Consider the following 21,518-nt stretch of genomic DNA (forward strand, 5'->3'; position numbering starts at 1 on the left):
GAAGTGTGTGTGTGTGTGTGTGTGTGTGTGTTTGTAGTTTTATGCCAGGCTCATACCCTGTGGGTCTCGTCTCTTAGAAATGACGGAGCAGGGTTAGCTGAGTACCTTTAAAACAATGGGAGATGGGGGCTGGAGCAATAGCACAGCGGGTAGGGCATTTGCCTTGCATGCGGCTGACCCGGGTTCAATTCCCAGCATCCCATATGGTCCCCTGAGCACCGCCAGGGGTAATTTCTGAATGCAGAGCCAGGAGTAACCCCTGTGCATGGCTGGGCGGGAACCATAGCCTTGAGTGAAATGTTAATGGAATTTAGGGATAGAAGGAAAGATGAGACTTTCTTCAAGTATTAATTTGCATACATTGCATCCTATGAGCACCTTTTTATGGTCACCATGCCCTTCATTACCCAGTGTTTGTTTGGATCTGAACTCATGCGATTCCTTTCTTGATTATTTATTTTGTGAGGGATTTGGGGCCATACCAGTGGCACTTAGGGCTTACTCATGATGCTGTGCTCAGGGATCACTCCAGGTAATGCTCAGGGGACCATATGTGGTGTCAGGTATCAAATCAGAGTAGGCTGCACACAAGGCAGGTGATTGGTAACCTGTACTGTTGCTTCAACCCCCCTCCTTTATTTCCATCCATGATCTCTGTTTAATTTTCTTTTTGTTTGTTTGTTTCTTCCTTTTTTTTTTTTTGGCTTTTTGGGTTACACCCAGCGATGCACAGGAGTTACGCCTGGTTTTACACTCAGGAATTACTCCTGGCAGTGCTCAGGGGACCATATGGGATGCTGGGAATCGAACCCAGGTCGGCCGTGTGCAAGGCAAATGCCCTACCAGCTGTACTGTCGCTTCAGCCCCTCTGTTTAATTTTCAGCCCCAAGATTCTTTCTAATCTTCTGAAACACGGAGATGTGAAATGAATGGTAACTCATCCTTCCCATCCTGACACTCGCAACCTCAGCATCTGGAGTCTACTGGCAGATCCCAGCATCGAGTACGCATGCTCTGGTTTTTACCAGCACCCCTCCCATCGTCCTCCCCCCCACCCGTCCCCTCGGTACCCAACACTGCGTGTCTCACAGAGACCTGTGATCCTGGACAGACTGTTTCACTTTGGGGTCTGTGACCTTAGAGTAGAACAGATAATTTATTAATAAGGGAACGCTAGTTCCCCCTAAAGGTATGGAAGCCATTTACCACTGACCGCCTTTGCCTCTTGTCCTCTGGGGCTGAGCGGACTGGGATTCAGTGTTCATAATTGAAGTGGCAAACAATTACCCCAAGATCATCAGCTAACGAAGCAGCTGCTTCTCAGCACCGGGGCCCAGGGAAGTGGCGGGGCTGGGCCAGCCGGGAGTGGGCCCGGGGCTGCCTCCCAAGGGCTCTTCCTGGGGGTCTCCGTCCTGGGAGAGGGAATATGCTCATCAAGCTCCTGATTAAGCAGGGACTTCCAGAGGCCCTCTTTGTAACCAGGCAAACAAGAGCTTCCACCCACCCCTTCACTCTTAAAACAAAAACCTATCAAGATTTAATCACATCGCTCTATCTCCAGGCCCTAACCTCCAGTGTTCTTGGCAACTTCCTGCTTTGTCTCCAAGCCCTAAAGCAGACGCCTCCCTGGGAGCCCTGATCCCTTTAAGGTTTTTATTGGAGTGGAAGCAGCAAAGATTGCTTTTGGTTCCCCTTTGACTTTCTTCTGAATTAACATGAAATTGAAGAGGACTGTCATTGGGGCAAAGGGGAGAGAGAGGAGGGAGGAGAGGGAGAGGGAGGGAGAGAGAGGAAGAGGGGGCAGAGAGAAAGAGAGAGAGAGTGGGGAGAGAGAGGGAGAGAAAGAGAGAGGGAGGGAGAGGGAAGGAGAGAGGGAAAGAGAGGAAGAGAGAGAAGGAGGGAGAGGGAGAGAAGAGAGAAGAAAAAGGAGAAAGAAGAGAGGAGAAAAGAAAGGACAGGAGAGAGAAAAGAGAGAAGAGAGAAGCAATAAATAAATAAAGTCATATTTATATTGGATTTTTGAGCAACAATTTTTTTTCAGATCAAGAGCTGAAATGATATATCTTTATCACAAGAAAAGCATTTAAAAACAGAAAAATAATAGAAGAATGCCAACTGAATTAGGAGTGATTGTTTACCATGTGCTAAGCTTGGTGCTAAGAGCTCATTTAATACTTGAGAATCCTATCCAGAAGTTACTGTCATGATCTGTCTTAAGATGGGAAAATTGAGACAGAGGTTAGGTGATTTTCTAGAAGTCACCAGTGATTTTTCTGGAAGAGAAAAGAGAGGAGAGAGAGGGGAGAGAGAGAGGGAGGGAAAGAGAGAGAGAGACATCGAGGAGGCAGGAAGCAAGGTAGCCACTCTGCAAGCTGATTAGTTCAAAGCTTGCGTCTTAGAACCCGAAGGAAGCTTTGTGTCCATCATGCGGTTTACTTATTCCCTTCCAGGTCACCAAGCAAATTGAAAACATCTCCTCCTCCTGACCCAACCCACTACCAATGCTTATACCCAGGTCTCCTAACCCTCCTCCGGGAGCATGCCATGGAGGGTTCCCCACCGGGCTCAGAATCTCTGAGTACCTGCAGAGAATCTCACCCCGCCTCTGGTCCTCCTGCCAGCATCCTACCCTTCCTGGGCTCCTGGATCAGGGCTGTGGCCACACAACAGTGGCTGCTTTTGCACACGTCTTGCATAACAACATGGACCTTGATGTCTCAGTCTTGATCAGTGGTTATCAGATGGTTATCGCTGTCATGTCAGCCAGTATTTTTCTTTTGAAAATTAATCGAACTGTGGATAGATCTTTAGTTGGACGCTCTCTACAAGGCTGAAGGCTGAGCGGAAGCCATGGAGGCAGACATGCTGATCTTTGGTTCACACAATGCCCGAGCATTGTCTGAAACCGACACATGCATTGTCTGAAACCGACGCCTATGCTTGTGGAGTGGATGGGAAGGTGTGGAAAGGGTCTTTGCCACCTGCCACTCTCCATCATGCCTCACTATGCCATCGGATTGTTCATTCTCATCTCCCCTTGACAGTTCCTCCATGAATGAGACAAGACTGCATCTCTGCTGAGATGAACTATGGCCCAAAGTAGCTCAAGAGAAAAACCTTTATAGAGCTAGCTCTGCAGTGGTCACCAGATGACTTATATTAGACCAAACGGCCCTGAGTTTCAATATTCTGTCCTTCTGAATTACCCACCCCCCTTTCAAACTTCCTCCATCTTCACTTTCCAGGTTGTATGAAAGTCATATTTGGGGCTGGAGTGATAGCACAGTGGGTAGGGTGTTTGCCTTGCATGCAGCCAACTTGTGTTTGATTCCCAGCAACCCATATGGTCCCTGAGCACTGCCAGGAGTGATTCCTGAGTGCAGAGACAGAAGTAACCCCTGTGCATCTCCAGGTATGACCCAAAAAGCAATAAATAAATAAAGTCATATTTATGTTGGATTTTTGAACAATTATTTTTCTGATTAAGAACTAAAATGATATATCTTTATCACAAGAAAAGCATTTAAAAACAGAAAAATAGTAGAAGAATGCCAACTGAATTAAGAGTGATTGTTTACCATGTGCTAAAGCTCGGGGCTAAGAGCTCATTTAACACTTGAGAATCCTATCCAGAAGTTACTGTCATTATCTGTCTTGCACTGTAGCACTGTCCTCCCGTTGTTCATCGATTTGCTCTAGTGGGCCCATTAATGTCTCCATTGTGAGACTTCTTGTTACTGTGTTTGGCATATTACTGTGTTTGGAATATGTCACGGGGAGCTTGCCAGGCTTTGCCATGTGGGCAAGATACTCTCAATAGCTTTCCAGGATCTCCGAGAGGTGCAGAGGAATCGAACCCGGCTCGGCTGGCCGGCTTCGCGCAAGGCAAATGCCCTACCGCTGTGCTATCGCTCCAGCAAAAACAAACAAACAAACAAAAATTAAAAAAACTTGAAAGGGCCATGGCTCACACACACACACACACACACACACACACACACACACACACACACACAAAGGGCCTTGAGACAGAGGAGGTTAGGTGATTTTCTGGAAGTCACACACCCTATAGAAAGCAACATAAGTTTTGAACTCAGGAGATCTGACTCCACGTTTACTTTCTTATCCAGTATGTCATTACTATCCCGTATGACCCATTCTAATACATTGTAAGAAGAGGTCATATCAAAACAGAGGGTAGTGACGAGGAAGCCTCTTACTATTCACACTGCTCTCCAGGAGAAGGAGTGGGTCTCATCCCCCCACACCATACACAAGCACACACACACGGGCACGCACACACACACACACACACACACACACACACACAGAGGTTTTCTGCCCTACAGGCTCTGAAGCCTATTTGTCATAGGAATAAATAAACATCAGCTTGTTCACAGAAACAGCTGTGGCACCTGCATTTTTATACTTGTTAATTCATAGAGGTCAAGGACATGGATTCAACTCTCAGTGTCATCACAACTGACAACAAAACTAAGTGGAAACTAACGGCAAATGCTCCGCAGACTGTGCGCCTGGAACCAGGTCCTAAGGAGTCACCCAACTGTCAGCCGAATTCTTTTTCACCTCTGCTTCCAACTCCTTACAGGAATAAGAAGATCCTAATACAACCTCACCCTGACAAGGTTTAACAAACAATATACTAACTGTTTATCTAAAGTCCCTCCATTCCAATAGCATACTCCTGTAAATTTCTTTTAAATGACTTTGTTTTTAAATTTTTAATTAATTTTTTTAATGCAACAGCAATGAGATAACACAGTTACAGAGTTGTTCATGATGGGCTTGCAGTCATATAATGTTCCAAAACCCATCCCTTCACCAGTGTGCACTTCCCATCACCAATGTCCCTTTTTTTTTCTTTTTTTTGGGGGGGGTCACACCCAGAAATGCTCAGGGGTTACTCGTGGCTCTGCACTCAGGAATTACTCCTGGTGGTTCTGAGGGGACCGTATGGGATGGTGGGGATCAAACCTGGGTCGGCTGCATGCAAGGCAAATGTCCTACCTGCTGTGCTATCACTCTGGCCCCCAATGTCCCCTTTTCATGACTTTTAGTCAAGTTATAATTAAGCCTCTTTGGTCCAAGAGTCATTTTGCCTTCTAATGATCATTTTGTTTCTCCACGTAGGCTTAAATATCAAAGCTCAACTCTGAGGGAAATCTTTAAAACTTTATTGAAGTATATTTTGCTTATACTTGCCAGTGTTAAGTGTATAATTTGGTGATTTTTTTTAAAGAAAGCCGTTTAGATTGTACAATTATCATAACATGTTCAGTACCTCAATGAGACTCCTTATACCCATTAACAGTTAATTCTCTTCCCATCCTCTTTCCTTGTAAATAAAATCCTCCACGAGCAGTTTTTGTGTCTTGCTTCTTTCAGTTAGAATAATGTTTTGGAGAATCGTTTATTCATACCACAGTGATATATGTTGTGGTGCATATCATTATGCATTCCTTTTTGTTGCTGAATAGCATTCCTTTATAGGAGTATGGCATAGTTTATCTGCTCATCTATTGAGCATTTGACTTGTTTCCATTTTTTTAAAGCTACTCTGAATAATGCCGCTGAGAACATCCAAGTGGAAGTCTCAGTATGAGAATCGTATGTTTTCATTTCTCTTAGCAGATACTTCTGAGTGGGACTGCTGCTTTTTATATACCAAATTTATGTTTGACTTTTACAGAAATGTCCAAAGTATTTTCCAAAGAAGCTCTGCCAAAGGGCAGCTCTACTGACATAATTTCTAAGCCATTGGGGTATCTATTCATGATTATAGATTATATTAATCTGAGCTGTAATAAAAGGAATAAAATGACCTTTAATTCCATCTCATCTATTAACATTTTATCTACTCATATAAAATGATAATTTTTATTTACAGTATTACATTTATGCTATAAGTAAAATGTATAAAATTTTATATTATATATTACAGAATGAAATACACTTAATGTATTTGTATTTCATGTCAAAACTATATATGTATATGAATGTTATATATGAAAAATATATACACTCACAGGGTCATATTATATCAAGTATTGAACTTCCCATTTAATTTATTTTTGTTTGTTGTTTTTAAATTCTTTTATTTTTATTTTTTGGTGAGTTACTATTAACAATGGCTTCTCATGAACATAATTCTAACAACACAACACCCATCACCAATGTCCCCATCATGGTAATTCATCTGTGTTATTAAGCAGAAAACATGATTTTTATTTATTTATTTTTTCTTTTTGAGAGTATTCGATATGCCAGACACAGTAACAACAAAGTCTCCAATGGAGACGTTACTGGGCCCGCTCGAGCAAATCGACGATCAACGGGAGGGCCTTTACCTTTACCTTTTGTGTCACACCTGACGATGCACAGGGGTTACTTCTGGTTCATGCACTCAGGAATTACCCCTGGGGGTTCTCAGGGGAACCCTATGGGATGCTGGGAATCGAACCTGGGTCGGCCATGTGCAAGGCAAATGCCCTACCCACTGTGCTATTGCTCCAGCCCCAAAACATGATTTTTATTATGTTCGTGGACACACCATTATTTTTAAGCCATTATGCTAATCTTCGGACTTTTGAATTATTCTGGGTTTACTTCTAAGTCATCACTTTAAATAATTACATATCTGCACTTTTGAGGGAGAGTTTTAGCTCTTTCTTCTTTTTAGTCCTCACCCCTATATTCTCATGGTCATATGGCCGTACTACAACAGGATTTCCCCCTTTGTTCTCTCTGGGTATGTATGAAATTCGGTCCCTTCCCTGTGAGGAGTGATTTCGATAAACCCCTGTTCAAAGTGTTTCTTTTTCTAATAATATCACAGCTGGTGGTCACTTCCGTTAGAAAAAAATTACCGTGAGTGACTGGAACTTAAAGGGCTGGAGCGTATGCTTTGAGTCAAGAGCCCTGATTCAATCTCTAATGCTGCATGGTCCTTCGAGTGACCCCAGTGGATCGAGCCAAGAGTGACCTTGAACATAGCCAGATATGCTTCTCCCCACTCCCCAACAACCCCTACAAAAGACAAAATGAAATGACTTGTAGGTAGGCACAAGTGGGAGTTTTGTGAGTGTGGACTGATTGAATTATCTTCCTCGTTAGTAGGTTATTAGCTAGGCTTTGTCTGAGGATTGTAAAGGTTTCTCGCAGAGAGAATGTGAACGTGGGGGAGATATTCAGATATAAAACACCGAGGAAAGGCCTTTGGTCACCTTCTAACATACTGCAGCCTCTTAGATGATCTGCCAAGCCTTTCTACTCTGGAATGAATTCAAAATCCAGCTCTGATGCCATTACAATACTATTGTTAGTATTGTGGATTAGTTAGTAAGTGGTGTAAGTATTAGTAAGTAGATTAAAATACATGTTATCCACTTCTCTCGACAGGCCCATTTCAGAGCCATCATGGGCTTCCATCCTCCTTCACATTTGACCCGGACAGAAATTGTTCTCTAAGAAGAGACTTGATCTTCCAAACTTTTTCATTTAAAAGTAACATTTAGTGGTGGTGATAGGCAGAGAGTAGCAGGTTGGTGGTGGTGGTGGGTGGGTGTGATTCACACCTGAGAGTGTTCAAGGATTACTCCTGGCTGTCTGCTCAAGAATCACTCCCACTGGTGGTCAGGGAGTCATATGCAGAGGCAGGGATAGAACCTGGGCTGTCAGCTTGCAAGGCAAACACTTTACTGGCTGTACTAACACTCATTGCACATAGTAACAGTGTTCCTGATATCTGATTCACACACTAAAGCTTCCACCTTTTTAAGTGCACACTTCAGTGGGTTGGTTGGTTGATTGGTTTTGCTGTTGGACCACACCCAACCATGCTCAGGGATCATTGCCGGAGGTGTTCCAAGGACCACATGTGGTTCCTGGGATCAAACCAGGGTCCTAGCCACATGCCACATGCAATTACTTTAACCCCTCCACTCTCTCCCCTGCCATATTTCAGTGGGTTTTTAGGACTTTCATTGACTTTCGCAGACATCATGTCAATCTGATCATAGAACATTTTCATGTCAAGAAACCTTGTGACTTACTCTCTACTCCTCCTGCTTCTGGTCACTTCTAATGCGCTGTCTCTTAGATTTGCTTATCCTGATCATTATTTAAATGGGAGCGATAGCACAGCGGGTAGGGCGTTCGCCTTACACGTGGCCAACATGGCCGACCCGAGTTCGATTCCTCCGCCCCTCTCGGAGAGCCCGGCAAGCTACCGAGAGTATTCGATATGCCAGACACAGTAACAACAAAGTCTCCAATGGAGACGTTACTGGGCCCGCTCGAGCAAATCGACGATCAACGGGAGGGCCTTTACCTTTACCTTTACCTCTGGTATTTGGTGTCCTTCAGTTTCATGGTCCACACATGTCATAGCATGTATCAGCACTGCATTCATGTTCTACGTCAGATAATATGTATATGCTGCTTTTCACTATTTACTCGCATTTGAAGTGTTTGCTCTTTGGCTACCTGTATAACGATGCTACGAACATTCTTTGTTAAAAAATGAGGGCCACATCCAGCAATTCTGAACTGGGGGGAGGGAGGGGAAGGGCCATTTCTGATGATGCTGTACCTGGTGGTACAGGGGGGTGCTGGAGATTGAAGTCAGAGTCTTGTACATACTAGGCTTGTATGTTCTACCACTTGAGCTCTCTTTCTGACCCTGCTGTGAGTATTCTTATATCAGTTTTTTATTGATGTATATTTTCAAGTTCCTGGAGCGATAGCACATCGGTTGGACGTTTGCCTTGCACGCGGCCAACCCGGCTGACCCAAATTTGATTCCTCCGCCCCTCTCGGAGAGCCCAGCAAGCTATCGAGAGTATCTTGCCCACATGGCAAATACTGGCAAGCTACCCGTGATGTACTCGATATGCCAAACACAGTAGCAACAAGTCTCACAATGGAGATGTTACTGGGTCCACTTGAGCAACTTGATGAACAACAGGAGAACAGTGCTACAGTGCTATATTTTCAATCTCATGGAGCATATTTCTAGAACCGAAATCCTATCCTTCATTATCTCTGTTTTTCAAGATAATATGTATTAGTCAGACCAAATGTCTGGCTAAATAGCATCCTTCAAACTTGAGAATAGTTCTAACAGTGTGCTTCTCTATCTCCCAAAGCACTTATCCAATACCACCTTTTACTCTAGCTATTTGTATGGTCATTCTAGTAAGCCATTTCTTGCTTCTGCTAAGAGTGCATGGCAAAGGTTTTGCATATACACAAGTTAAATGGATACTTGTCCTCCTGAAAAATAGCAAAATCTTATCAGAGCAAAGTAGTAGAGTTGGAATTACGTTAAATTTTTTTGTTTTGTTTTTAATAAAAATGTTCAGTTGTCCCTGACTTCACTGTCTTCTCCTACAAAGATGTTATCTCTTGAATCCTTTCTAGAGCACTGGGTACAAGGTAAGAATGATTATCCAGAGCTTCCCAATGCTCAAAAAAATGTGGAAGGGGAATAAGAAATATCAATAATAAAAGTATAAAGAGGAAAAATCTTGGATCAGGAGAGAAACGCTGTTGCAAGGTTGTTCTTCTGTTTAAATGGACTTGGGCCTGCTGCCCTGTGTCTGTTCTCTTTGGAGGTCCTGCTCAGTTTTCTTTCCTGAGCCGTCCAGTTCTGGGAAGGAAAGAGGATGGGGAGAAGGGATCTTGCTTCACTGAGTCCAACTGGCTGACTTTGACTTTCATACATGCCACCAAGGAGGAATAATCTCCAAAGTATCTCGAGCTGTTTTATGCACCATTTTTTCAAGACTGTAGAGTAGGGAATAAAATTCAGAAAAAGAAAAACTGCTCAATAATACATGCAATAATACATGGATATAAAAACTTGAGCCTCAAGCAAAACTTTCCCCCTGCTTATTTCCTCTTAGAGATGTCTTCAGAAGTTCTCCTTGTAAGCATTTTTGTATGGTTTTTAGCAGATTATTCATAACAAGCAATATAAAATCAATTATTTAGGGCCTGCTAATGGGGCAGGCTTGGGTGGTGGTTGGGAAAATTCGAAATAATGGTGATGGGAAGAGTAATGGAGATGGGATTAGTGTTGGAATATTGAATGTGATTAATTATTGTGAAAAGCTTTATAAAAATAAAAAGATAAGTTCCCCTTGCCCAAAAGAGTGGTTTTCCAACTTGAATGTACAGGAGAATTAAGAACTTGTTAATACACAGATTACAAGGTCGTGTCCCAGCCTTTCTGATTCCATTGATTTCTAACAAATTCCTATGCACTTCTGGTTGTTTCAGTAGCACAGTGCAAGAAGCCCTGTTCTAAAATGACACATGACTCTTGTTTCAAAATCACCCTTTTCTCTCCATGTTGGTTTTGTTTAGCTGTGAGGAGCAGGATCAGATTAAGCAGTTCTGTTGGAAAGCTCTGTTTGTGTATTGTTGGCAGGTGCTTGTGTCTTTTGAATGAATCAATAATATTAATTCATCTTGTGATGTCTGTCATCTGTAGAATTGCAATCCATTGCCTTTCTGGGATGTCTAAGTTTTAAAGAAAACTTTGTTTACTTGAAATGAATAAATTTCTGAATTATAAAAATCCGTAAAGATATACAACTTGAATTCTAAATGTTCAAAATTATGAGACACAACCCAGAGAAGGTCAATGATGGTAACTAAGCCTGAGGGAAAATACTTAGGATTAGTCTTCAGGGTCTTGCCTTAAAACTGTAAGGAGGGGGCGCCATGCTACCGGAATAACTACAAACACTACTAAAAAAAAAAAAAACACCAGCAGTGTCAAGTGCTCATAGGACAGAGGAACAGCTGGAACATACATGGCTGGAAGAAATGAAAAATGTCATAGTCACTTTGAAAAGGAGTTTTACATTTTCTCATAAAATTAAACTCAAATGTACCAGCACTTCTAGTCCTAGGTATTTACATGAGTAAAATGAAATTCCATGTTCACACAAAACAAAACCCCAATCCCAAAGTTTACTGTAGTTTTCTTCTTAGTCATCAAACCCCAGAAACTATACAAATGGTCTCAGCATTTTATTCACAACTGGTGTAACACCCATCCAAGGAATGTTACTCTTCTATTAAAAAAAAAAGGTAGACGAAGGCCTCTATACACAATAAGAGATTAAGGTGACATGGTTACATTTTATGTGACTTTATGGACAAAGGCAGATAGTTCTAGAAAGTAATCTGTGTTTGACAGGAGTTATGTGTTAGGAGTGGGAAAAACCAAAAAGATAGCATGAGAGAATGGAAGTGCATTGTGTCTTGTGGTACTATATGCATTTGTTCAAACTTGTAGTCCTATAACTGTTATTTATTACTATTTATTACATAGGCACCTTAGACTGTTATTTATGGTAACTTAAAGTAACTGAAAACCGGTCTTCAGTAGGAAGCTTATTAGGGATGGATTGAAGGGAACCCTGCAACAATGGTGGAGGGGAGCTGGGTCCATGGAGTGATGCTGGAATGTTTCATGGATGAAACCCTACGAATAACACTTTTGTAAGTCATGGTCACAGTCCTCCCGTTGCTCATCGATTTGCTTGAGCGGGCCCAGTAACGTCTCCATCATGAGACTTGTTGTTACTGTGTTTGGCATATTGAATATGTCACGGGTAGCTTGCCAGGCTCTGCCGTGCAGGCGAGATACTCTTGGTAGCTTGCCGGGCTCTCCGAGAGGGGCAGAGGAATTGAACTCGGGTCGGCCATGTTGGCTGCATGCAAGGAAAACGCCCTACCCGCTGTGCTATCACTCCAGCCCTTTGTAAGTCATGGTACCTAAAATAAAATTGAAGTTTAAAAAAAGTAATTAGTTAAAAATGAGTGTCATGGAGCTGTAGTGATAGCCCAGAGGGTAAGCCTTGCATGTAGCTGACCCAGGTTTGATCCCCAACCCCATAGGATTCCCCCCTGACCCTCAAGGAGTGAGCACTGAGTACAGAGCCAGAAGTAAGCCCTGAGCACCACTAAGTGTCCCCCCTCCCAAATAAAATAATTTTTTAAATAAAAAAACTAAACCACCATGAGATACAGTTACAAAGTTGTTCTTGACTGGGTTGCAGTCATACCATGTTCCAACACCCGTCCCTTCACCAGTGTATATTTCTCACCACCAATATCCCCAGTTTCCCTCTGTACTAGTACCCCACCCCTTCACCACCAGGTAAAGGTAAAGGTAAAGGTAAAGGTAAAGGCCCTCCCGTTGATCGTCGATTTGCTCGAGCGGGCCCAGTAACGTCTCCATTGGAGACTTTGTTGTTACTGTGTCTGGCATATCGAATACTCTCGGTAGCTTTCCGGGCTCTCCGAGAGGGGCGGAGGAATCGAACTTGGGTCGGCCATGTTGGCCGCTTGTAAGGCGAACGCCCTACCCGTTGTGCTATCGCTCCAGTCACCACCAGAGTAAAATGAAATTTAAAATAAATAAATAAATATTGCCTTAGGTCTTTGGGGAGATAAATGGACAAGAAACCCCAAGTTTCGGGGTTTCAGAAAAGGTGGCCCAGGTGAGGTGCAGATCTCTGACCAAGGACTGCGGTGACAGGTGCTCTGTCCGCAGCAAGGGCTGTAGTGAGCAGTCGCTTAGCTCTGCCCAACGTCAAATAAAGCTGGGGATGCCCGGGAGAGAAGTGGTCAATAAAGCAGAGAATCTGAGTGGCAGCAAGATCACGGGGTGGCTGGTCCAACAGTGAATTGTTTCAGGAGGGAGAAAGGGGCCAACACCAGAGCACTTCTGTCAAGGCTGATGTGGAAGAGAAGGATGACAGCCAGATCAGCTTAGACAGTGCCCCCCCCCCCCCCCACCCCAAGGCCCCCGAGGAAGGAGGTTGTCACCCTTTCCACAGGAAATCCTCGGATTGCTATGGAAAAAATCCAGCCTGGACCTCTCTGGGAGGCTGCCTCTCTGGGAAAGGAGCTGTCTGGGGGATTATTTGAAGGCCTGGAGGAGTCAGGAAGTCTCAGTGACTGTCACAAAAGTCCTGGTGAAGAGCACTGTATTTATGAGCCTCAGTTTTCCCACCTACGAATCTGCATGACTGAGACCCTGCACATTATCATTCCGCTCTGAGAAAAGTAGCTGAGGCAAAACACCGAGCAGAGAAACAGTGCCCCGAAGAGAGGAAACATGGCTTCAGCACATCTTCTCTGTCTGATTTCAGACGCATGTGGAGTTTCACTTATTCTTATTCTTATTTTAACAATTCATCCCTGAAGTTCATTTCTTTTTGTCAGGAACTTATCATGAGGTCTAAGGAGCATGCCCTGACCACCTAGAACAGAAGGAGTGAGTGAATCGGAAGCGAACTAGCCGATTCCCAGAAACACAGAATCTTTTCTCCTCAACACAAAGACTCCTCCCAAGCCTGGGTTGTGACTTCCTCTCTCTAGAACTGGTTAACCTGTCAGGAGATTTGGCAGATGAATTCTGCGCCACGCTCTCTCCTCCTCTCTGCACGACCCAGCGAGGCCGCAGCTGCACCCCACGCGCTCCTTCCAACGCAGAAAACCAATCTCTCGGCACCAGGGGAGACCATAAAAAAGGGGGCGGGGTGGGGATGCAAATGTCCAACATTGATTAGTTTTGCCAGCTGCTCTTCTTCATTCAGAATCAACAGATTGGCCATTTTCACCATTAAATTCACTGGACAGGTTCAGATCATTTTTAGAGATGGCATTTAAAAATAATCCTCTTAGGTCAAATCTTTAAAAAAAAATAAGAAAAATGACAAATGGAAGAACGTGTAAAAAAAAAAGAGGAGGAGGAAGGGATGGCAGAGTGATAGTACAGCTGGGAGGGCATTTTCCTTGCACATCGCTGACCTGGGTTGTATTCCAGACATCCCATAGTGTCCTCTGAGGATGTCCAGGAGTAATTCCTGAGTGCAGAGCCAGGAGTAACTGTTGAACATTACCAAGTATCGCCCAAAAAGCCATAAAGACAGAATAAAAGGAAGAATGGAGGTATTCTATTGAACTGTTTCTAACCATAAATATGGCCTTGAGTAAGTTCTGATTCTCTTAAACCCAGTATAGTAAACTCAAAAGTTTTGAGTGATGGAGAGGTCAGGTGGTAGGGAACAGCGAAGAATGTAGGCTGGGGGTATGTTTTGTCTTTGGACTCTTATGAGACATTCGAATATGAGTGCCTCTCACTTTGCCTCCCAACTCTGCTGACACTAATAACAGCTGACAGCCCCAAAGATGCAGAGAAGTCCTGGTTCCCATCTTGTCCAGGAGGAACCCCTACCACAGCCTTTGGTCTGCTTCCGCTAAGTACAGAGGGTGGCAAAGTGAGGCAGGCCTTGATAAATAATTTTTTCAGAGACACACCACGTCTTGACTGGGGAGGGACCCCAGAGGGTCACTTTAGGTGGCATTGAGCCAGTCATGTCAGACCATTCAGTCCTATGCTTGAGGTTTCGGAGTTGCTCAGCCCAGCAGAGAGTCAGGGGCACGAGGCAACCCCCCCCCACTGGTGCTTGCGGGCATCCAGGACCACGACCACCCATACTCTGGGGGCCTCTGGGACTGTGGCTAGTAGATCTGGCGTGGGGGGGAGGTGCAGTTCGCAGGTGGTGCTGAGGTTCGAACCTGTCTCTCAGCTCATGCAAAGCCTGTGCTTCTGACTGCTCAATGATTCCCCCAGTCCTGCTTGTCTTGATTTTGGTGGGATTTCTCTAAGTCACATTATGACATCAGAATGCTGGGCCCAGAGGTGGGTGAGAGGCAAAGGACATGCCTGGCATACTCGGGGTCAGGCTCCTATCCTGGAAACCACAAGAAAAGGGGAAAAACTAGAGCTGATAATCTTAATGCTGAAATTTCAGTCTATTTTGAAAAAAAAATTTGATTTTAGGCAATGGACCTCAGTTTGATAACGGCTTCTGCATAGCTGCCTGCCGTTTGCTACTAGAGATTTCTGATGAAAAAACTAGGTGAATCATGTTTTAAATGATCTCCCAAGGGATTATGGTTGAAGTGGCTTTGTGGGGACTGGGGAGATGAGTCAAGAGCAGAGCACCAAGCTGGGAGTAGTCCCGAGGCCTGCTGGGTATGCACCCCCTCCCAGGGCGGGGTAGATGGGGGGGGGACAAAAGCTTTGTGAATTATGTAGTTCTTATTAAAAATTATGTAGTTCTTATTTTAAAAGCCAGAGATGGAAAATAGACTATTTGTCCATTGAAAGGGGGCGATTATGTAAATCATCAGTGTATCACTGTCACTGTCATCCTGTTGCTCATCCATTGCTCGAGTGGGCTCCAGTTACATCTCTGTTAGTCCCTGTCACATGCTAGGGTAGCCCAATGGCGTCTGCTTGCTCTAGGAACATGAAGAGCATGTTTTTGTTACTGTTTTTGGCACATTGAATACGTCACGGGTAGCTTGCCAGGCTCTGCCGTACAGGCGGGATATCCTTGGTTGCTTGCCAGGCTCTCTGAAAGGGGTGAGGCTTTGAGCTTATGTAGCTGAGCCAGAGGTGGTTTGTGGGTGTGTCTCCCACGTACCTAACATTTGGCTGTTTGATTTCTTGGTAAACTTGGCCCCAAGTTGTTGGGGTCTGGACAGAGGCACAGCAGCAGTTTTGGGGTATCTGAAAGTCTGAAGGCACCATCAGGCAGCTGATGCACTCGCCCCACAGATACAGGTTGACCTATCTAAACAACCCTGCATAGCTTTCAAAAATATAAGCAGTCTGTGGGATTACTAAGGAGCCTATGTTGAGAAACTGCATGTTTTGTTACTGGTACGTTTCCTAATCAGCATGTGAGAGAACTGATAGAGAAATAGATAATAGATAGATTTTCTGGAAGGACTGGAAAGGGGACCAATGACAATAGTGGCCATCTCTGGGAAGGGGAAGGAGTTGGGGAGTGGTCCAAATTAGACGACCTGGATAGATGAAACTTACTTTTCCTTTCATATGCATTAAGCAAAATTTGATAGTTTTAAACCATTTGCCTGTAATATCCATTCTAAATAAATGTAATTAAACACACACACACACACACACATACACACATGTAGGAGGAAAAAGAAAATAGCCTTCTCCAAAACAAAAGTGTTAGTGTATGATGTAGTGTGTGTGTGTCTGTGTTGTATGTGTGTGTGTGTGCGTGTGTATTTGTATGTGAATTGGAGGGTTGCATTGTCAGAACAGTGGAGAACATAGGAATTTTTTTCAGGGAATGTCATAGCTTGTTCAGGATCTTTCACCATCAGTTTCACAGGGGTTGGCTTCAATAGCAGTCACAGGCACCAACATGAAGCAGAAAGTCGTCAGAGAAATCACTAATTTTCTGGGGGCCAGAACAATAGTACAGTGGGTAGGGCATGGTTTGCCTTGCATGCAGCTTACCCGGGTTCGATCCCTGGCAGCCCTATGGTCCCCTTAAACCCTCCAGGAGTAATTCCTGAGTGCAGAACCAGAAGTTACTCCTGGCTACTTTTTGGTCCAAAAACCAAAAACAGGGGGGAAAAAAAGAAATCGCTAATTTTCCTTGCTAAATTTGACATGATTCTGTTTTCAAAAGCAAGTGGGATTGAAATATCTGAAACTCACCACTGGTTGGTTCCCCCCACACCCTCCATCCCTTCTTTCCATACGCCGTCTTAGAGTATTTGATAGATGTAGGGACACTGGCACATACACACAGCTGGGTGGTGTCCGAAGACGAACGCTGAATACATCTTTGAGGAGTAGTTAGACATGTTAAAGGTGGAAGGAGGAATTAACCAGACACATTATGGGATGTCTCCGTCCGAATGCTGATTTTGATCCTGCTGAGACACTGCACGGATCCACCAGGGAAACTGATTGATCTCTGGGAAGACTTTGCTGGAGTAGGTTTAGGAGCTCCAAGGAGGACGATTCAGCGAGAAGAATGAGGTGGATAAGTGCAGGGAGGGCACACCTGACCCTCCTGGAGACCCTTCCACAGTGCCTTTTCCCAACACCCCTCTCCAGCCTGCCCTGCCGCCTGTCCCTTTAATTCCGCTTCTAGCCAACCCTGTGTAAGTGATTCATGGCTCTCCCACCCCTCTCTGCTCTGCCTTTAAATGTGACTACCCAACACTCACCTAACCCCGACAGAAAAAAATAATACAGCCCTGTCACAGTCTCATGGCAAGCTAGATCTCCCGGCATTAAATCACCATTAAGGGCCTTGGTGAGTTTGATAGTGGCTTTAGGTTTCCTTTCTCCCATTTAGAATTCGGCTAAAGGTTTCCTGTTCCAGGCAAGGGTTGGGGGAGTGGGGATGGTGCTATAACAAACCACACGCACACACACACACACACACACACACACACACACATTCTCTACTGGTGCGTGTATGTCATCATTAATTGTCGGGCCAAGGGCTGCCTAGCAAAGCCCTTTGCAAAGCCACTGAATCCGCTGGGCAGGGGTGGAATATGTGGGTTAGCTCTCCAGATCCTAATGGGAATCCTGTTACAGACAGCATTTGTGATGCCCCTTTACACTCCCTGGGCCAAGCATAGAACTTGGCACATAAAAGAAGGTGGGTGAAAATAGTAAATGAATGGATGAGTGCCTGCATATTAACAGACACAGCTGGCCGGTGTTAGTTGCTAAAGATGAAAAAATGGGAGTGTGTTTTATTATGTTGCTTGTGTCTTCTGCGCCTTGCACAAAGGCATGATCATGAATGTAGGTTTTCTTGCATACATAGACAAGGATGCCGAAGTATCCCAGGGTGAGTCTCATTATTCTCTTCAAGCCTGACATCAGGAGAGGGTCAGCTCAGGCTAATGTGTCCCCTTTCACACTAGTGGGATCTATAGGGAAGACGAAAGCATCTTCTTTTGTCCTTTATGTTGTGCTTCGCTAAACACACACACACATACACACACATACACATATACCCACATACATACACCCCCACACATATACCCACATACATAGACACACATACAAATACACACATACACATATACTCACACACATACACGCATATACACACATACACACACATACACACAGCAGCCTTTATCAGTGTGTGAATACTCTTGAAATAATTTCCTAAGTAATCTTTTTATTTTTAAAACTATATGGGCATTATTTCACTGGGGGGGTGCTATAGCAATAGCACAATGGTAGGCCATTTGCCTTTTGTATAGCTGGCCAGCCGAGCCGGGTTCGATTCCTCCATGATTCCTCCATCCCTCTCGGAGAGCCCGGCAAGCTACCGAGAGTATTCCGCCTGCACGGCAAAGCCTGGCAAGCTACCTGTGAAGTATTCAATATGCCAAACACGGTAACAATGAGTCTCACAATGGAGACGCTACTGGGCTCGATCGAGCAAATCGATGAACAACGGGAAGACAGTGCAGTGCTATTTCACTGGATCCTCCAAATGGCAGAACCTAAATAGAAGACAATCTTCTCATTTTCCAGGTGAGGAAATGAGAAGTTAGATGATTTGAAGAAATAGCATGCCAGGTCTTTTTAAAATCATAGTCAAGGACCAGAGAAATAGTATGGTAAGTAGGGTGCTTGCCTTGCATGTGACAGACCCAGATTCATTCTCTGGCAAGTGGGAATATGGTTGCCCCCCTGAGCCTCCCAGGAGTGATTTCTGAGTGCCAAGCCAGGAGTGATCCCTGAGCACTGCTGGGTGTTGCCCCTAAACAAACAAAATCACAGCTGCATTTTGGGGGGTGACCTCTTCACACAGCTTTTCTCGGAAGAGCTTTGACTGGTACTATCTTCTGATTTTCCATCTTATTTTCTCTTCCCTGAGGTGGGTTGGTAACAGAATTCAATGAGGCCTATGTGGACTGGAGTTCAGTACTTTCTTCAGTAAACAAATTGAAATACCTTTGTTCCAATTTTATTTTTCCTTAAGGAATTCTTTGGAGGGACTGGGGGTGGGGTACCAGACCAGACTGTACTCAGGGATCACCACTGGTGAGGTTCAGGAACCAATATGGTGCCAGGACTAACCTGGGTTTCACCCCGGGCATAGAAAGAAAGTTCCTTACCCTGTCCTATCTCGCCAGCTCCACTGAGAAGTCCACTTTTTTTTTTTTTTTTGCTTTTTGGTTCACACCCAGCAATGCACAGGGATTACTCTTGGCTCATGCACTCAGGAATTAATCCTAGCGGTGCTCGGGGGACCCTATGGGATGCTGGGAATTGAGCCCTGGTCAGCCGCTTGCAAGGCAAATGCCCTGCCGACAGAGCTATCACTCCAACCCCCACTGAGGAATTCTTAAAATCAAATGCAATCCAAAATGTCCTAGGGGCTTCTTAATCCTGGAGGGGGGTTCTTCAGCCCTACTCGGAGTCCCACTCTGAGTCTCTTCTTCCTCAGACCCGGGCCCAGATGGGCGTAGCTCTAATCTATGCCTTAGGTGCTTCGAAGTGGGGCATTACCAAGAGCCGACTTGAAGAAACACAGTCCAGCTTTGAGTGGGAAATCGGCTTTGTCTCCTCAGGCATCCCTGCTCTGAGCAGAGTGACTGCAGCCCCACCTTGTTGTAGCCCTTTATCAGCTCGATGTGTTTTGCAAATTGCATTTGCTCTTCATTTAGGGACAAACCAGGTCAGCACTGCCAGGCCAATAAGAGCTGGATTTCCCCTGGCCTCATGCATCAGTGACATATTTGCCAACTCGGCCCAGTTCCGACATGGCTGCAATCGGCAGTGGTTGATGATGATGCGGGCTACACATGACTCGATTTGCAGAGCGCCGCCAAGCTCTCAGGGAAGTCAATAAGAAAAATCTCATTTTGATCTGCAGATTGGGCTCATTTGATTTGGAAGTCACTGGTGGCAAAAGAAATATGGGGCCCAGGGATGTCTCTTCCAGCCCCTCTCTGGCGGTAATCACCCCTAAGAAGCAGTATTCTCATCTGCCTCCTCCTCTCCTATCCCCTAATTCCAGAGATTCAGTGTGTCAGGGAGGGAGATTTGTTAAAAAGAAGATGCAACAGCTGTCCTCAGGTTTCCTGAGTGATTCTTCTTCCCCTGTACTTATGCTCTAAGTACAAAGGGTCAAAACGGCACAGTCTGCCTGAACCAGACAATCCTTGGCGCCTGGAAGAGCCATATGGCCTTTGTGACTTCTACACATGCCTGTGAGTTTCAGTTTGACGAGGCCAGACAAGAAAGAGTAAAGACATCACGTGGCCTTGGGAAGTACCTCTTGGGTCTGAGTGCTCCACTGACTCTGCATATCAACATGGGGAGGTTTATCCCCGAAGGAGCGAAATGCCTCTCAGTGCTGTTGGCAACTGTTGCTTCTCCCCAGTCATGACTCTGATATCTCCTCCAACTCCCATAAAGTTCTCTACTCTGACATCCACACTCCATCTCTCCCCCCTTGGATACTTCCTCCACATTACAGCCTGGGTGATCAGTATGCACTTCGTTGTATGCCTTTGGTGACTGCATTATCCTAAAGGACAGGGACATGCTTGCTGTCCAGTGGGGTGACTACTAGTGTTATGTATCACACACAAATGTATAGCAGCGGGGCTGGAGCAATAGCACAGCGGGGAGGGAGTTTGCCTTGCACGCGGCCGACCCAGGTTCCATTCCCAGCATCCCATATGGTCCTCTGAGCACCGCCAGGCGTAATTCCTGAGTGCACGAGCCAGGAGTGACCCCTGTGCAATGCCTGGTGTGACCAAAATCAACAACAACAACAACAAAATGTTGAGCAGCATTAGTATTAAACTCTTGAACACAACTTGTTTTCATTCTTGCTCCATTCCTCTCTTGCATTCCCTGCTATTTTGACTACATGCATTTCCTTGCATTCTCTCTCTCTCTCTCTCTCTCTCTCTCTCTCTCTCTCTCTTTGAGGTAGGGAGGATATGGGGGCATGGGTAGGGTAATACCCTGTGGTGCTCTGGAGATATTCCTGACTCTGTGTTCTGTGTTCAAGAAAGACTCCTGGTGCCTGGGGAAACAAATGTGGTGCTGGGGAAGACATCGGGATCAGCTGCAGTCAAGGCAAGTGCCTTACCTCTTACACTACACCTCTAGCCCCCTCCTTGATGTTGTAAATCAACCACTTTCTGTCCCGTTTCTAGCACTGGGTAAGCTCAGGTTTCCTCCTACAGCTTCTCTTTCACTTCCTCTTATTCATATTTTAGTACGTCTTGCTGGTGTTGGTTCTTAGATGTCAGTAGCTGTAAGAAATCATCCTTCATGCTCAGAATCCGTTTAGGAAGCACCTGCTGTGGGTCTGGGAGACTCTCTATTTCCTCGTCTGTAATGCTTTCCTGTGAGTTCACTCCTTTAAGAAATCTCCTTTTCCACGTACAATAGCATCTTGCTCTTGGTCCATCTTCCACACATTTCTCCAGCAAGGCAAAGGACTGTATGTGTCCTCTGCACCTTTGTGCCTCAGTACAAGGACTCCATCAGGGTTTGTAAAACGGATCTGTGCATCTTATTAAACAGGGAAGGTGATTGAATTCAGAGAGGGGATATTTCTTACTCGGGGTCACCT

The sequence above is a fragment of the Sorex fumeus genome, unplaced genomic scaffold (assembly GCF_029834395.1).
Source record: "Sorex fumeus unplaced genomic scaffold, SorFum_2.1 ptg000187l, whole genome shotgun sequence".
In the NCBI taxonomy this organism is placed as follows: domain Eukaryota; kingdom Metazoa; phylum Chordata; class Mammalia; order Eulipotyphla; family Soricidae; genus Sorex; species Sorex fumeus.